Source organism: Gossypium arboreum, chromosome 9 (genome assembly GCF_025698485.1).
Source record: "Gossypium arboreum isolate Shixiya-1 chromosome 9, ASM2569848v2, whole genome shotgun sequence".
NCBI classification, from domain to species: domain Eukaryota; kingdom Viridiplantae; phylum Streptophyta; class Magnoliopsida; order Malvales; family Malvaceae; genus Gossypium; species Gossypium arboreum.
The window spans coordinates 29,867,182-29,887,079 of NC_069078.1; positions in this window are offsets into that span (position 1 = coordinate 29,867,182).

A 19,898-nucleotide genomic window follows, 5' to 3' on the forward strand; every position below is an offset into this window, starting at 1 on the left:
AAAATTGTTTGAAAATGTTAAATATCATGTTATATATGATAAATTAGCTTGCTGTTTTGATTCTCTTAATAGCCAAATTATTGATTTTGTGAGTGGCCGAACAGGTATGTTTAGAGCCTTAAAGGATTGACGTGTTGGCAAAATTGCTAGTTTGATAGTATGAATATTTGATTGAGTTTGTAATTGCATATTTGAGTTATGATATATAAGAATGTTTGAATGAATGATATAATGTGTTAAGATATTAAGCTTTTGTATGGTTTAAAAGCATGAGATATTTGTTATATTGTGTATTGAAAAGGGTGTTATTTATGCACAATGAAAAACAATATGTGAAATTGAATGATATTGATTGGTACCAACTCAATGGTAATTTGAAAGATTGGAACACTGTTTCCATTTACTGAAAGTATGTGATTATGAATGAGATTGTGCGACATATTGCAGATGCATTGGGTTGGGATTTTTGTGGTTGACGGAGGAGTTCTGTGGAGTACTGGTGGCATCTTAAGTCCGCATTATTTGTAGACAGTGCACTACACCTAGAGTACCGAGGGGATTGGCTATTTTATTGCATATTATATGTTTTTGACGATTGTATCGTACTATTTGATATCTTGTAGATTTTTTGCATTATTAATTATTCGGTGGTTTTACCACATCGAGCTATGCTCATAATGTTTTAGAGTTTGGCAGACGGGTTCTGGGGAACTCATGGTGTGTAGGGGATGGTATGGGTAGGAACTTTTTTGCATTGCATCATGTGCATGACATATTTGAGTGCATTGATTTATGCTACGCATTATACTTTGTTGAATTGAATGGTATCAAAATTAATTATTGTTAATCGAATGAATGATGACCTATGCTCATACACCGTTTGACATAAATTTGATCATGGCTATGTAATGACATGAAATTCCTATGATGGTTCTGTTTTCTTATGTTAATGCTAATATGTTTCACTGTATTTGATGTTTTTGCTCGTTTAAATAATTATTCAACTCACACTGAGATTTTCATAAGCTCACCCCCAAATAGTGTTTAACTTTTGAGGTAAACCTCAAAATTAGGACCAGGCTCGGTATTCGAAGAATCACCTTAGACCTTAGACTATTCTTAATAAGTAGTATTAAGTCTTTATTGGTTTTGTCTTGTAATTCTTAATTATCTCTGATCTGTGGCTTGGTAACTTTTCTTTTGGGAATTTTTGCATGCATGAATTACTCAAGCATAATAACCGGGTAATGCATTATATCAAGCTTAAGTAAAATTTGATATTGTTCCCTAGTTTTCACTACATTGCAAATGAGCTGTTTTTTAAAAAAAATCGATAAGGCAACTAATTTTCCAAAATGACTTGAAAAATGGTTTTTCCGCTGCATTAGTTTAACTTTGTGTTTTCTAAAAGAAGAGCGACAAACAAATGATTTTTCTAAAACAACACTGTCAACAATAAAATGAATCCTAAGCATATACAACCTAATGAATGAATGCTTTTAAGCTAACTCAAAGTAAAACTATGATTTTCTCTAAAATGAGTTTTTTTTTTAACTTCTTAAAAAGTAACGTAAGTTAGCTTAGCCATTTCGGTAGCTAATGTAGCCTTCTCAATCTAGCCATAACGTCTAGGCCGGGTTTGGGAGGTTACAAGCAACCTCCACCCCACCTATTCACCAATCGGTCCCCGTAGCTCCTCAAGGTTTGGAACCTTTATGATTGAGTAAGCCGCCAATTGATAAAATCTGAAAGTATGGGGCTGAAGAGTTCAGAGCTATAGTTGACGGCGCTCCTAAGAGAGCCAAGTTTTGGCTAGAGAATACGATCAAAGTATTTGATGAACTATCTTGCACACCAGCTAAATGTGTAAAATACGCTGTATCATTTTTGAGAGACACTACATATCAGTGGTGGAATACCAAATAATTTTTAGAGTTGAAACAGGGTCGTATGGCAGTAATTGAGTAGGAAAGAAAATTCATGAAACTAAGTAAATATGCTTGAGAATGTGTTTCCACTGAAGAAGTTATGTGTAAGCGATTCAAATACAGGTTGAATGAAGATATTAAGCTTCTAGTCGGGATTCTGGAATTGAAAGAATTTGTTGTTTTGGTCGATAGAGCTTGCAAAGTCGAGGAGCTTAGCAAAGAAAAAAAGAAGAGCCGATTCTAAGGCTAAAGACTCTAGAAAGAGGTCAATGAGTAAACCCTATCATTCTTATTCAAAGAAATCAAGGGATTTTTATAACCGTTCGATTACTTCAGTAGGGTATTATAACAGAGATCGTGGGAAGCAACACACAAGTCCAAAAGCTCAAGCCACTTTAGTATCGAGTGTTGGTAGTGTCAAAACCAACAAACCTGAGTGTCAGATGTGTGAAAGATGACATTTTGGAGATTGTTGGATGAATAATAAGGTCAATTTCAAATGCGGCTCACAAGATCATTTTATTCATAATTGTTTAGAGTTACCCGAGAAAGATAAATTTCTGAATACATGGTCGAGTAATACAAATGTAACACCTCTCACCCATATTCGAGGCCAGAACAGGGTTATGAGGCATTACCAAACTTGCATCGCAAACAATCAAACAATTCTGAGTCATAAATTTCAACCAAATTTAAAACCATTTGCTTTCAGTCATAAAGTCCCTAATACGAGCCTATGACGCCCAAATCATGCTCTGGAAGTGGTTTGGGAGTAAACCAAGAACTTAGGAAGTTTTTACAATACTTAGAAGATTTTTTCCATATACAGGGGTCACATGCCCATGTGGTTTGGAATACGCCTGTGTGGGCAGGTTGTAACAGTTTGGTTTAGACCCTAGTTGGAATAGTGGTTTCGAGACCACAAATCTGAGTTAAAGAAATGTTTAAATATTATTTTTTGTGTTTATGATGTGTGAATTAGCATGTGTGAAAGTCTCGTATGAAAATTTGAATGTTTGTGTGCTTAATTTAATAAAAAGGACCTAATCGCGTAAAATGTAAAAGCTACATGCTAGATGTTAAAAGTGTCTATTTGATTTGGATTTATTTATGAGAGGTCTTTATGTGGTAATTATGCCATTTACATGGTTAATGGACATATATGGACTTATTACAAATGATTTTTATATGTTTTAATAAAGGGAAAATTTGGTATTTGATTAATAATATAAGTTAAATAAAACAAAGCTTAGAATTATCCGACACACGAATTAGAGTTGGCTGCTACTGAATTCACATTGAAAATTTGGTGACATCATTTTGTTCGGTGAAAGATTCCATATTTTTACTGACCACAAGAGCTTGAAGTATCTAATGTCTTAGAAAGATTTGAATTTGAGACAATTAAGATGGCTCGAGTTGTTAAAAGACTATGAATTAGTGACTGATTATCATCCAGGGAAAGCGAGTGTAGTTGCGGATGCTCTGAGTAGAAAATCTTTGTTTGCTTTAAGAGCAATGAATACATGATTGACATTAGTTGATTATGGCTTGATTTTAGCTAAATTAAAAGCTAAATCGGTGTTTCTCTAGCAAATTTGTAAAGCTCAGAAATGTGACAATGAATTTCAAGCTAAAATAATACAGTACGAATTCACTACTGATTCAGAGTATCAGATTAGATCCTATGATTGTTTGCTGTTCCAAGGTAGAATTTGTGTTCCGAGAAATTTTGAGCTTATTCAGAAAATTATACATGAAGCACACAATGGTTGTTTATCCATTCATCCGGGGAGCACTAAGATGTACAATGAATTAAAATAGATGTACTGATGGTCGAGGCATTTCAGAATTTGTGTTGAGATGCTTGGTTTGTCAACAGGTTAAAACTGAACATCAAGTACCTTCGAGATTATTATAGATAGTAATGATACCTGAATGGAAATGGGATAGAGTTATGTTGGATTTCGCATAGGGATTACCCTTATCTTCGAAAAAGAAAGATGCTATTTGGGTTGTTGTTGATCGTTTGAAGAAATCTGCACATTTCATTCCAGTACATATAAACTTTTCACTTGATAAATTAGCTGAATTGTACATCTCTAAAATTGTCAGATTGTACGGGGTGCCAATTTCTATTATTTCGGACAGAGATCCGCAGTTTACATCATGATTTTGGAAGAAATTACAAGAGGCTTTGGGTACACAGTTGCATTTTATTATTGCTTTTCTTCCTTAAACCGATGGTCAGTCCGAGAGAGTGATTTAGATTCTTGAAGATATGCTTTGTTTCTGTGTTTTAGAATTTGAAGGCAATTGGGAAAAATATTTACTGTTGGTTGAGTTTGCATATAACAATAGTTTTCAATTGAGTATAAAGATTGCACCGTACGAAGATTTATATGGTCGTAAATGCCAAGCTCCATTGTACTGGATAGAGCTTAGTAAGAAAAAGATTCACGGGGTTGATTTGATTAAAGAGATAGAAGAGAAAGTGAAAGCAATTCGTGATAGCTTGAAAGCAGCTTCAGATCGACAAAAATCGTATGCGGATTTGAAACGTAAAGATATTGAATTTCAAATCAGTGACAGAGAGTTTTTGAAGGTATGGCCGTGGAAGAAGATTCTTCGATTTGGTTGCAAAGGAAAATTGAGTCCGCGATTTATTGGACCGTATGAGATTATCAAGAAAATGGGGCCAATAGCTTATCAACTTGAATTACCGTCAAAGCTAGAAAAGATTCATAATGTGTTTCATGTGTCAATGTTACGACGGTATCCATCAGACCCATTCCACATAATTACTCTGATAGAGATTGACAATCAGCCTGATATGTCATATAACGAAGAACCGATTAGAATTTTGGCTCAAGAGATTAAAAGGTTAAAACACAAAAGCATAGCTTTAATGAAGATACTTTGCAACGTCACGGTGTTGAAGATGCTACGTGGGAACCTGAGGAAGCTAAGAGAAAATAGTACCCTAACCTATTTTCTGGTAAGATTTTCGGGGACGAAAATTCCTGAGGGAGGAGAGTTGTAATAGCCTATTTTTAGTGAAATCAGAACAGTGGTTTTAGGACCACAAATTGGAGGTCAAAATATTTATTTTATTATTATTTTAAGGTCTATAGCATGTTATTAGAGTCATATGAAAATTTTGTTAAGAAGTTTTATCATTTGAATGCTAAATTAGATGAAAAGGACTAAATTGCAAAATGTGCAAAATTAGAGTTCTATAGGCTAAAAGTACTAAATAGCTAAAGAACTTAATTGTATGAGTACTTGAATGGTAAATAGACCATTGTTAATATGAGTGGACTTATATGGACATCATTTAAATGATTTTAAAGGTTATAGATCAAGGTTAAAAGTGTAATTTAGTAAATAAGTAAATTAAATTAAAGAATAACAAAAGGTATTATATTTCACTCATCTCTCCCACCGAAATTGAGAAGAAAGAAACCTCCATGGATGCATGCTAGGTTCGGCCAAGCTTGCAAGCTTAATTGGTGAGTGCATTTTGATTCGTTTTTAATGATTTCTATGTTTTTAGAGTTGTTGTAGCTTTATCTAGGTAGCCTAGGGACTAATTTGTGAAACTATTAAAAGTCTAGGGTTTTACCATGAATGTATATTAGTTGTTTTTGATGTTTGATGGATGAAAATGAATGCTTGATGATAGTTGAACAGCTTTAATAAAGGAAATTTTGATGAATTTTTAAAATAAGGGTTAAATTGAAAATAGAAAAATATTCATGGATAAATTGTGAAACAAAGGAAATGTAGGGCTTGCTAAGGGCATTAGTGATTTTCTGCTATAGTGGGATTGTATTAAATTGCATGAATTTGCATTTTTATGAGCTAGGGATTAAATTGTAAAGAAGTTAAATGTTTAGGGAAACATAGTAATTTTGTCATATTATGAAATTTGGTTTAAATTGAATAGAATTATATTTAAATAAGTTAAATTTGATTATATATAGATCAAGAAAAACAACGTTCGAATTAGATCGGGGAAAAACAATGTAGTGGATTGATTTCTTGATTTGGTCCGTATTAATTCGAGGTAAGTTCATATGTTAATAAGCATTAAATTAATCGTGTTTTAAATGCTTTATTATTTCATTATTGATGAATATGACCTCAAAAAAATACTTGATGAAGCTTTGGCAATATATGAGATCCTAATTGAAACTTAGAAATAGATAGGATACAAATGACATGTCATTAGGGGTTACTGTGTTTTGGGTGCTGCTCCGTACGTTCTACCAGTGGATGAGTTTTTTGGCATGTGTTGCGGTTAATCGTTAGCTTCTATGAGCAGACCGTGTATCTATGTCTTGACCGTCAGCTTGTGTAAGGAGACCCAGTGATAGCTCGAGAGTGAGCATTTATATGAGATATGAGATAGAGATGGTTTCAGCCATGTATTGGCACTTAATGTGCAAGATTCCTGAGTATCCGATAGTATTCCAAATGGTTCAATGGTTATACTGATGTATGAAATAATGAGAAACTAATACGTATCATTACAGGTATGTATATGAATTATAAAAGCATTGAATCTATGAAAATGGTGAATTTTATGTTTAACTTTATGGATGAATATGTGTTTGGTTTGTGGATTAAGTTGAGTTGCATTATGCTATGTTTAAATACTTAAATTATGATTAAATGGTAAGCTATACTTATTAGCCATATGAGCTTACTAAGCTGAATAACTTACTTTGTTTACTACGTGTTTTATACTGATTTCAAAGATTGCTCGATTGGAATTTTTCAGAGATCTCGTCACACTATCTAGCTGTTATTTTGGTAGTTTTGAACTTTGTGTATTTTGGTTATATGGCATGTATATGTCTTTTGGCTAATGAAAGCCTATATTTTTTGGTTATGTAATTAGTCATGTAATATGACTTGATTTGCCATATATTAGTATATGTATGTATGTATATATGTAGTTATTCTCATCTTGTGTGCATTTGGATTGCCATGGAATATGTTGGATATGTAAATATGTATAAATGGCCCTTTAATATGTGGTTTATAATTGCTATGTGAAGGCCTTAATTGTGTATTTGTATTTTGAGTACCAAAAGGTCGAATTTTGAGATACAGTTTACATATTGTGTGACAGCCCAAAATTGACCCTAGTCGGAATGTGGTTTCGGGACCACAAAACCGAGGCATAAAAATAATTAAAAATTTATTTTGATGCCTATAATATGTGTGTGCTCATGTATGACATTTTATGATGATTGATTTAGTGTTATAAAGGTGAATTCCACAAGAAAGGACTTAGTAGTGAACTTTGAAAGTACGATAGGAAATGTGTGATGACTAATTAAAGCATGCATGCAAAATAATGGACTTGCATGTCAAATTCCCTTTACAAGTGATGGCCGCCATGACAAAGAGATATGGGCTAAACATGTCATGAAACATGTTTTGTTGGGCATTAGGGAGAAATAATAAACAAATAAGCATGGGTAAGAAAAGAATGAAAAAAATGTGTGTGAGAGAGTAGCATTCCCCATTGCCGTGCAACCAAGAAGAGAAAACAAAAAAATTTGTTCATCCTTGTTCTCTCCTTTTTGGCCAAAAATACTAAGAGGAAGAAGAGATTTTTGCTTCATTTCCTTTGTTTAGAAGAGATCTAGAAGGATATTTGGCTAAACTTGCATCAAGATTGAGGTATGTATGAGGTTGTGTCATGAGATTCATGCATGTTTTAGTTGCCAACTTGATGTTCATGTTAGCCATGGTTCAAATCCTTGTTATGCCACGGAAGTGGTATTTGGTCAAGGTTGGTATTGTGATAAAGCCATTGCATGTTAAGTGTGAAGCTTGATGATGATGCATGCAATGATGGATTGTCTACTCTTGAAATTTCTTTGTAGCCATCTTGAGTAAGACTTCGAGTTTTCTTTTTGTTTAACCATGATTGAAGATAAAAGGGGCATGATTATGATGTATTCGGCCATGATGCATTCATGAGCATGGTTCATGCTTCTTGCATGTTAGTTAAAATTTGTGTTTTAGATGGCTATGGACACCTTGAAATTCGGCCATGCTCATATATGTATATATATGTTTGCACATGATGTTTTGGCTATGAAGTAAGTGATGAATATGTTTGTTTAAAGAAGAAGATGTTGAAGAATGCTTGTGAAATTGCAAGCACATTCGGCCTAGCACACATATGAGTGCTTGATGCTATATTATAAGTTTTGAGCTACAACATGCAAAGCATTAACTAGTAAAATGCATGCTGTTTTTGTGTGGTATTAAGTGCATAATTGGCCTCAACATGGACATGTATATTCGGCCTTAGGTAGCCTATTGAAGGCCTTAGCTTTTCCTTGATGCCCGAATGAATTGTATTGAATTGCTTGATGTAGTATAAAATGTGCATGACCATTGTGTATTCAAGCTAAAGGGTGGCCATTTGACCATTTAAACTCCTTGTCATATTCGCCATAAGCTAGCACAATGAGGTTTTAATAAATTGAATTTGTTTGAATTAGCTCAAGAGCTTAGAGGGCCACAATTGGACAAGGGGAAGGAAAAAGTGATCGAATAGCCGTAAAAGCCGTTCGACAACATCCGAGGTAAGTCCTCAAGAAGTGACCTTAATTGAATTATGTGGAATGAAATATGGATGTATTGATTATTGATTTATGTGTATGAGTATTCGAATGATACCGGGCTAAGTCCCGGCGATTATGCTAGTGATTATAATTGTGTTTGAGCCTTAGTAACGAAAATGAAATATGTATGTCCAATGATTATTGATGTATGTGTGCATGAGAAATTGAATGATACCGGGCTAAGCCCAAGACAATTATGCTGGAAATTATATCCGGGTTAAGACCAAGGCAATTGTGCTAGTGGCTACATCCGGGCTAAGACCAAGGCATTCGTGCGAGTCATTCTATCCGGCTAAGACCAAGGCATTCGTGCGTGGTTATATCCGGTTGTATTCAAGAAGCTTGGGCTGGAGGTGAGTGTTGGTTGCTGTAATAAATTCAATTAGTACGCTCGAAAAGCCCAAAGAATAAGGTACGTTTATATGTGCATTGGAAAGTCGACATATTTGAGCAACATTCGCTCAATCGACTAACGAATTTCAGCTATTGGAATGGTTGATACTTTGTGAAAGTATATAATGATGAAGTGTGAAGTAAGAATGATTATGAGAATGTGTATTAATGAAATGATGCATTTGGTTATGTGAATGTATTGCTTAAATTAAAGCTGATTTTATTCCTTGAGACTTACTAAGCATAAAAATGCTTACCCCATTGCTTTGGCTCTCTATTTTATAGATTACGCTCGATAGCAATCGGATTCGGGATCATTAAAGTCAAGTCATCCACACTATCAACGCCTCTATTTTGGTATAAATTTTGGTTGAACTTTGAAATGGCATGTATAGGACTACCCTTGTTGGTTTAAATATGCTGTGATGTATATGTGTACGGCCATGCGAAAATAGCTCGTAAAAGTGAAGTACGAACTTAGACTATTTGCGGTTTGTATATATATATATGGTGTCATGATGTGATTATGGATTGGAGATGGGAATGTTGGTCACATGATCAGCCATTGGTATGGTTAAAATGATCATATATGAACCTATGTATGGCAAGACTAGTTGGTTCATGGAGACTACAAAATAGGTAAGACCTACCTTAAAAACAGATGCTGCCAGCTGCAGTGACGTGAATGTGAAAAATCACCAAAATTTGTAGGAATGGTATTAAATAGTGAATAAGCTATGTAAATGAATCTTGATGAGTCTATTTTCATATGGAAGAAACGAAATGGTCATAGGAGTTACATGTTAAGAGATATTAAAGCTATTGTGAGACAGGGCCAGAACGGTTTCTGGGTCCCCTGTCGCAATTTTAAAAATTTACTATAAATTATCCAGAAAGAATTAGGAGTCATGCCTTATATGTACAGATTTCATTTTGAGTCTAGTTTCATTAGAAACAAACGGCACCAGTATTAAAGCCCTGTACAGAGAGATATTCAAGTTATAACGCGCAAAGGTCAGAGCAGTCGATCCCTGTAACATGGGTGACTTTAACTAATAAACTGTACCAATTGGCCTGACCAAAAATTTTAGAAATAAATCCATGGATGGATATATGAGTCTAAATTCAGGTAAAATTTACGAAACCAGTTTCCGAGTTTTGAAACTCGAGATATGATTTTTAAGGCGACGGTGACGCAGTTTTCCAGCCTGACTGGAAATGTCAAATTGGGGGGCAAAATATGTGAACTTGGCTTGTTAACCCCTCGTGTCCGACACCGGCGATGGTCTCGGGTTCGGGGTGTTACATATTGATTTAGGCACAAAGTCTACTAAGTAAGTTTGTTCATTTAGGTGATTATTGGGAGTCATATTGCTATGATTTTGAATGCCCAATCGTGAAGTTATGAACGTCATTATTATTGGTATTGGTATAGATTGATTTGGACTTGGTTGTGAATGGTTTGAATACCTAATGATGATATGGTCATATGCCATTTGATATGTTTAGGTTGATGAAATTTGGGTGAGAAAAATGGCTTGGAAAATAGCCTATTGTTGTCCACACGGGTAAAGACACGAGCGTGTGTCTCAGCTATGTGTGACACACAGTCAGGTGGCAAGGCTATGTTTCCCCTGATACTTAATGAGAAATCAAGTCAGTAGCTTCACACGGCCTAGCACATGAGCGTGTGGCTTAGCCATGTGGCATAAGACAATATACCCTCCTGTGAGGCCATTTCAAAGGGCACACGGGCTAGTCACATGGGCATATGGTTGGTTGTGTGACCCAGGTCAGAGAGTTACATGGGGTTACACACAGGCTGGTTCTGTAACACCCAAACCCGGCCTAGATGTTATGGTTGAATCTGGCGATGTCACATGATAGTGCTTTCGAAAACTAAATCATTGATAAATCATTTTTGTTATACTATATAATCTCTAAATCAAGTTATTTATTTCCAAAACATTATCCATTTATTTACACATTCTTATAATTTGCAAAAGCTTTTAAAATGATTTACCTAGTGGTGAATGTCTTGAAAGAAAACATTTGCAACTTTTGAAAACCCAAGTTTCCCTACCACTAGTGGTTACGAATCATAAGCAACGATAAACAAATCCAAAATTAAAGTAAAAGTCCATAAAGACCTTATTATATAAAAATACCCCAAATAATAATACTTATAATCATAATCAGATACAAAATATATGCGGTTGTGTGGCCACCTTTGAGTCCCTTGCTGCACCGATCCACCTATGTTTGAGGATTACCAGCACAATAAAACAAAAAGGGTGAGTTTACAAAAACTCAGTGTGTAATCCCCATGCGTAAAAATAGATAGTATACAGATAATCACATCTGGGCATAAGCCCTTTTTCAGTAACAGTGTCAGTCCAGTTTGGGCCTTAGCCCATCTCAGTACAGTAATAGTCACATATATGCAGTCATAAGAATCCTACCCAACTAGCCTCTACATGCCATCTCTGTCCAACCCTACAGTTCATATGGGGATATAATCAACCCACCCAACCCTACACTCCAAGTAGTACCGAATGCGACACGATACAGTAATATGCATCTGAGCTGCCAGTAAATCAAGCTCGAGGCCTTTCCATGCAGTTCCTCCGAATAATATAAACCCCAAACCAGTGCAATGCAATGTACAACATATCATGCCTAATCATAGTACTAGACATGCATTCAATACAGTTTTAGCTGCATGCGTCATATATAGTCATTTAGATGTTTATATCACATACGGGTATAATAGTCATTTACATCAATCAGGGGTCTAAGTACACTTACTGACCCTATAGTAGGTTCACAATGGTCTTGGACGACCCGTGCTGTAACTCCCCGTACCTGAGACCATCGCCGGAGTCGAACACGAGGTATTAACAGACTTAATTCATTACTTAAACATCTCAAACAATTTATTTTTAAAATTTTCAGTCAAGCTAACAATCTGCGTCATAGTCGCTTAAAAATTCATATCTCGAGTTACGAAACTCGAAATCCAATTCCGAAAATTTTCCCTGAGGCTAGACTCATATATCTATTTACTAATTTTTTTATAGAATTTTTGGTCAAGCAAATTAGTACAGTTTATTAGTTAAAGTCTCCCCTGTTTCAGAGTTTGACTGCTCTGACCTCTGTGTATTACGAATCAGATATCTCCTTGTAAAAAGTTTCAATGACTATGCCGTTTCTTTCTAATAAAACTAGACTAAATAAGGAATCTGTACATATAAATCATGACTTCTAATTATCTTTGAAAAATTTATGGTGAATTTCCAAAGTCAGAAAAGGGGATCCAGAAATCGTACTGGCCCTGTTTCACAAAAATTTAAACATCTCATAAAATATAACTCATATACCTGTTTTGTTCCATCCATATGAAAATAGACTCATCAAGCTTCGATTCCAAAACTTATTCATTATTTAATTCCATTTCTACTATTTTTAGTGATTTTTCAAATTCACGTCACTACTGCTGTCTAAATCTATTTTATGGTAAATTTTACCTATTTCATGGTTTCCATGGATTAGCTAGCAATTTGACATACATAACACCAAATATGATCATGATTAGCCATTCCAATGGCTAATCATTACCAAGCATTTCCATACCACTCAATAACCATATCATAAGACCATATACACAAAATGATTATAATGCTATACATGCCATACTCAAAATATACAAGCCATTATGCCAAGATGGTATACGGATAGTGTGAGCGTGCCTCCGACCGTTTCCGATTTCCAAGCTGGCTTGTCAACACTACAAGGAATGAAAAGGAGGGAGTAAGCATAAATGCTTAATAAGTTCACATGCAAATAGCAAGTAACATAACCATATAAGCAAACATAAAACATCGTTTGCATAATCATCACCAAGACATTCATATCACATTTTCATTTATCATCTTACCATATTGTTGTATATCGATTTTTCAACCCGAGGGTTAAGTACATACCTGTTCAAAGAACCCATATCACAACACTTACCAACACGTCCCTTTCATCTTGAGTATTCCTCCATTTCAGTAGAACTTTACCCGTTGAACACATCGGAATATAACTCGGATACATGGAAAGTTTGCACATAAGTGCCACATATGTAGCCAAGCTACCATGTAACCCGCCCATAAGTGAACTCGGACTTAACTCAATGAGCTCAGGCGTTCGCATCCATGAGTGAACTCGGACTCAACTCAACGAGTTCGGATGCCTAGTTACATCTCACGAACTCGGACTCAACTCAACGAGTTCGGATGCCCAAATATCCCAGTGACATGTCACTCGTATCCTAATCCATTCCTAAGGCTCAACGGGACATTTTTCCCAATCATATGTCTCAACCATCTTCTATGGAATGTCGATACCGATACTCGGTAGTATTTCACATTTTCCAAGTATATCACATAATTTGACATTTTATCAAACAATTGTCACAAGTATGATATTTCATAATAATTATCATATCATTTAAATAACATTAAAACATTTAAAACAGTAACTATGTTACCAACATTTACATATGAACTTACCTCGTATGCGAAAATGGCTACTTTTACCATTTCGTCCACAACTTGGTATTTTCCCCATTTTAGCCCGAATTTCAGTTTTCCTTGCTAATCGAGCTTGGAAGCTTGAAAAACCCTAGCCATGGTTTCTCCTTGCTATATTCGGCCATGGAGTTGAAGATGAGAAAAATTGGCTTTTAATTTTGTATTTTAATTCATTTTACCCCTAAATGACCAAAATGCCCTTACTACTAAACTTTCCAAAAATTCCATCCATGTCCAATTTTTGTCCATAGACTTAGAAATTGGTAAAATTGCTATTAAAGACCTCCTAATTAATATTTCAAACAATTTCATACTAGAAATTTCTAGAATGCAAGTTTTACAAATTATTTGATTTAGTCCCTAATTTCAATTTAAGCACTTTATGCATAAAATTTCTTCACGAAATTTTCACACAATCATGCAATCATATCATAGACCTCAAAATAATCATAAAATAATTATTTCTATCTCAGATTATGTGGTCACGAAACCACTATTCCGACTAGGCCCAAAATCAGGATATTACAACTCTCCCCCCTTTCAGGGATTTTCGTCCCCGAAAATCTTATCAGAAAATTGGTCTTCACTTTTAATCTCATATTCGATGCCGAAGAACTTGCACTTAGACTGTACCTCCAATACATCTCTTCAATTTCTCATATGATCTAAAAGCTTACAGTCTCAACTCTCAACTGTTCTTAAATTTTCAACCCTTCTCAGTTTCCCATGATATCATGACATAGAACCCGGATCTTAACTTGATTAATGGAGACCGGAATTCTAAGAAATCCAACAATCAAAGAGACCTAAAATTCCATGAATCTGATGAGTAGGAATTCATTCAATACAGATATGATTTATAGATCTCGCTAAACATTTAACAATAAGATACATCACATTTTCCTCTTTCCGCCATAGAAATAATTCTGATATGGCCTCAAGAATAATCCTTCTCATTTCCATCCCAATATCAACATTGACAAGGATAATTTTGATAGATCCCAATGCTCGGCTTTAACCCCTTTAACAACTCCGATTTTATGTAACATCGGATACTCTAAACTATAACATTACCTCACTATCTTGAAACACATCACAATTCATACAACAGTACATTACTGAAAGTCAGGAAGTCTTTACTCAATGTAGACTAGTCTAGTTCAGACGCTTCGGTTACCAATATTCTCATCTATCCAAACTTTGTCAACATGTAATAAACTTTTCAGCTTTCACAAGACGAAAACCTTATCATTCGTAGTGACTTTAACTAATATCAAACTCTTTCTAATAAATATACACTTCTCGTTCAAACTATTTACTCTTTTATTCGTACAAAATGAAATTCTATTATCACACTTGGGAAAAATAATCCTGAAATAATTGTCACATGAAATCTTTCAAATAGATAATTCACCATACCGACTGAAACTCACGCTTTTATCACTTATGCCTTTACTGATGTCAAATCCTTACACAGAAATTAGAAAAAACCCCAATACTAAAATCACCACATTACCAAGATCAAATTAGAAGTATAGTCATATTTGACATGATTATCACGAGCTGAAGAACGCACTTCGAACACGAGTCATAATTGACAAATTATGGAACAAAGATAACAAGGAAACCGAATAAAGAAATCCAAGATAGAGAAATCCAGAATAAAGAAATCCAGAATAAAGAAATCCAGAATAAAGAAACCCAAGATACGATACTATGCAGGAGAATCGAAAACCAAATTCATAGAGAAAATACAAAATACCCTGATAATTCTTCAAAGAAAGAAAGTCCAAAAGAAAACATCATTTAATCCCACTGAAATCAAATATAACAGGATCAATATATCTTCCCATACATAAATATCAGATGAAACATCAAGTAGAAGAAACAGAATCATAATATCATAAGTATTCTCTCATCAATTCTTATCAGACGAAATGAAATAGAATACCTGATGAAATACAGCAATATAAATTATAAACCAGTAAGACTACCAATGCTTTCATCCAACACCAGAATTAGAAGACATTCCCATATAACAAGAATTTCTTCAGAAGATCAATAGCCATAGAAATATTTCTAAGAACGGGTAAACACATAGAACATCTCAAAAGAGACTGCTAAATCTGTCCGGTCATAACTGTCACACTCAGATAATTCACATTTCAAATATCATTTCCCCAACTAGTTTTGCCGTCACAAATTTCATATTAAATCATTCACTAAAGAATGTCAGTTCTGAATAAATTTTGATTTACATTTTTCTCGACCTTGCACCTGAGTAATTCGATTTACCAAAGAGAATTCCTTTTCTAACTGGGACAGTGCATAATTCCAATAATCTTTATATCAATCCAAGACTTTACTGGCTCTGACTTTACTTATCAGCTCATTTTCAATCTCTGATCATACTTACAATTATTCTATCACTGAACTCTTTGGGTTCTCAACTGGAAACTTATTCACTACAAATCTCATGAAATTCCATTATAAGTACCACTTCGATAAGGGGGAGGGGCTATAGGACCTCTCACTCGACTTTCTTATACATACGCATATGACACAACTTCCATCATCATAGCAACATCATAAAAATCATGTCATTCATTCATGTTGGCTTACACCAATTTTCCTATTGTCCCATTTAGACAATATACTTATGCATACATTCTATGTTTTCTAGATAGCTTTACTTATCCATTCATTTAATTAATTGAATTCATGCTCATGACATCATATAAGGCCAAACAAACATAGATATTTGCATCACAATCACAACTTTCATTTCGTGCATCATCGTGTACATATCATTACAATCATATAATTCACTCCAACAATTTAACATAGATAAGTTCATTTCATTATAATCCTTTATCTCATAAAAATTATATATCATTAGCATTCATCAACATTCGACGTCCAAATCAAGACAAGGACATTTTCATTCGTATCATAATATTATGACCTTTATTCATACCTCTACTACTTTCTATTTATTCCGTTCATCTTATCAAGTAAGCCACATACACTACATCAAATGAGCATTAAGCAAGTATGGATATTTATCACATATGTATCATAAACTTTTATTCATACTTTTCTAAACTGAGACTTATCATAATCATAATTTTACTCAAATATCTTCACATAACATTAAACATGGTCGGCACAGCTCGGTTGGAGAGTACCCTGTCTAAATAAGACGGTACTCATACGCGTCGGAAGACATCACACTATCACAGATTAGTGGCATGTGTAGCTAAACTTTTACACATGCTAGGTTAGTCCTAGAACCGACTAAACCTACTCTGATACCACTAAATGTAACGCCTCGTACCTGAGACCGTCGCCGGAGTCGAACACGAGGTGTTAACAGACTTAATTCATTACTTAAACAGCTCAAACAATTTATTTTTAAAATTTTCAGTCAAGCTAACAATCTGCGTCATAGTCGCTTAAAAATTCATATCTCGAGTTACGAAACTCAAAATCCAATTCCGAAAATTTTTCCCAAGGCTAGACTCATATATCTATTTACTAATTTTTTTATAGAATTTTTGGTTAAGCAAATTAGTACAGTTTATTAGTTAAAGTCTCCCCTATTTCAGAGTTTGACTGCTCTGACCTCTGTGTATTATGAATCAGATATCTCCTTGTAAAAAGTTTCAATGACTATGAAGTTTCTTTCTAAAAAAACTAGACTAAATAAGGAATCTGTACATTTAAATTATGACTTCTAATTATCTTTGAAAAATTTATGGTGAATTTCCAAAGTCAGAACAGGGGATCCAGAAATCGTACTGCCCCTGTTTCACAAAAATTTAAACATCTCATAAAATATAACTCATATACCTGTTTTGTTCCATCCATATGAAAATAGACTCATCATGCGTCGATTCCATAACTTATTCATTATTTAATTTCATTTCTACTATTTTTAGGGGTTTTTCAAATTTACGTCACTACTGCTGTCTGAATCTATTTTATGGTAAATTTTACCTATTTCATGGTTTCCATGGATTAGCTAGTAATTTGACATACATAACACAAAATATGATCATGATTAGCCATTCCAATGGCTAATCATTACCAAGCATTTCCATACCACTCAATAACCATATCATAAGACCATATACACAAAATGATTATAATGCTATACATGCCATACTCAAAATATACAAGCCATTATGCCAAGATGGTATACGGATAGTGTAAGCGTGCCTCCGACCGTTTCCGATTTCCGAGCTGGCTTGTCAACACTACAAGGAATGAAAAGGAGGGAGTAAGCATAAATGCTTAATAAGTTCACATGCAAATAGCAAGTAACATAACCATATAAGCAAACATAAAACATCATTTGCATAATCATCACCAAGACATTCATATCACATTTTCATTTATCATCTTACCATATTGTTGTTATATCGATTTTTCAACCCGAGGGTTAAGTACATACCTGTTCAAAGTACCCATATCACAACACTTACCAATACGTCCCTTTCATCTTGAGTATTCCTCCATTTCAGGAGAACTTTACCCGTTGAACACATCGGAATATAATTCGGATACATGGAAAGTTTGCACATAAGTGCCACATATGTAGCCAAGCTACTATGTAACCCGCCCATAAGTGAACTCGGTCTCAACTCAACGAGCTCGGGCGTTCGCATCCATGAGTGAACTCGGACTCAACTCAACGAGTTCGGATGCCTAGTTACATCTCACGAACTCGGACTCAACTCAACGAGTTCGGACATTTGCATCCATAAGTGAACTCGGACTCAACTCAACGAGTTCGGATGCCCAAATGTCCCAGTGACATGTCACTCGTATCCTAATCCATTCCTAAGGATCAACGGGACATTTTTCCCAATCATATGTCTCAACCATCTTCTATGGAATGTCGATACCGATACTCGGTAGTATTTCACATTTTCCAAGTATATCACGTAATTTGACATTTTATCAAACAATTGTCACAAGTATGATATTTCATAATAATTATCATATCATTTAAATAACATTAAAACATTTAAAACAATAACTATGTTACCAACATTTACATATGAACTTACCTCGTATGCGAAAATGGCTACTTTTACCATTTCGTCCACAACTTGGTATTTTCCCCATTTTAGCCCGAATTTCAGTTTTCCTTGCTAATCGAGCTTGGAAGCTTGAAAAACCCTAGCCATGGTTTCTCCTTGCTATATTCGGCCATGGAGTTGAAGATGAGCAAAATTAGCTTTTAATTTTGTATTTTAATTTATTTTACCCCTAAATGACCAAAATGCCCTTACTACTAAACTTTCCAAAAATTCCATCCATGTCCAATTTTTGTCCATAGACTTAGAAATTGGTAAAATTGCTATTTAAGACCTCCTAATTAATATTTCAAAACAATTTCATACTAGAAACTTCTAGAATGCAAGTTTTACAAATTATTCGATTTAGTCCATAATTTCAATTTAAGCACTTTATGCATAGAATGTCTTCACGAAATTTTCACACAATCATGCAATCATATCATAGACCTCAAAATAATCATAAAATAATTATTTCTATCTCGGATTTTGTGGTCACAAAACCACTATTCCGACTAGGCCCAAAATCAGGATATTACAACTCTTCCCCCCTTCAGGGATTTAAGTCCCCGAAAATCTTACCAGAAAAGTGGTCTTCACTTTTAATCTCATATTCGGTGCCGAAGAACTTACACTTAGACTGTACCTCTAATACATCTCTTCAATTTCTCATATGATCTAAAAGCTTACAGTCTCAACTCTCAATAGTTCTTAAATTTTCAACCCTTCTCAGTTTCCCATGATATCATGACATAGAACCCATATCTTAACTTGATTAATGGAGACCGGAATTCTAAGAAATCCAACAATCAAAGAGACCTAAAATTCCATGAATCTGATGAGTAGGAATTCATTCAATACAGATATGATTTATAGATCTCGCTAAATATTGAACAATAAGATACATCACATTTTCCTCTTTCCGCCATAGAAATAATTCTGATATGGCCTCAAGAATAATCCTTCTCATTTCCATCCCAATATCAACATTGACAAGGATAATTTTGATAGATCCCAATGCTCGGCTTTAACCCCTTTAACAACTCCGATTTTATGTAACATCGGATGCTCTAAACTATCACATTACATCACCGTCTTGAAACACATCACAATTCATACAACAAGACATTCTTGAAAGTCGAAGTCTTTACTCAATGTAGACTAGTCTAGTTCGGGCGCCTTGGTTACCAATATTCTCATCTATCCAAACTTTGTCAACATGTAATAAACTTTTCAGCTTTCACAAGGCGAAAACCTTATCAT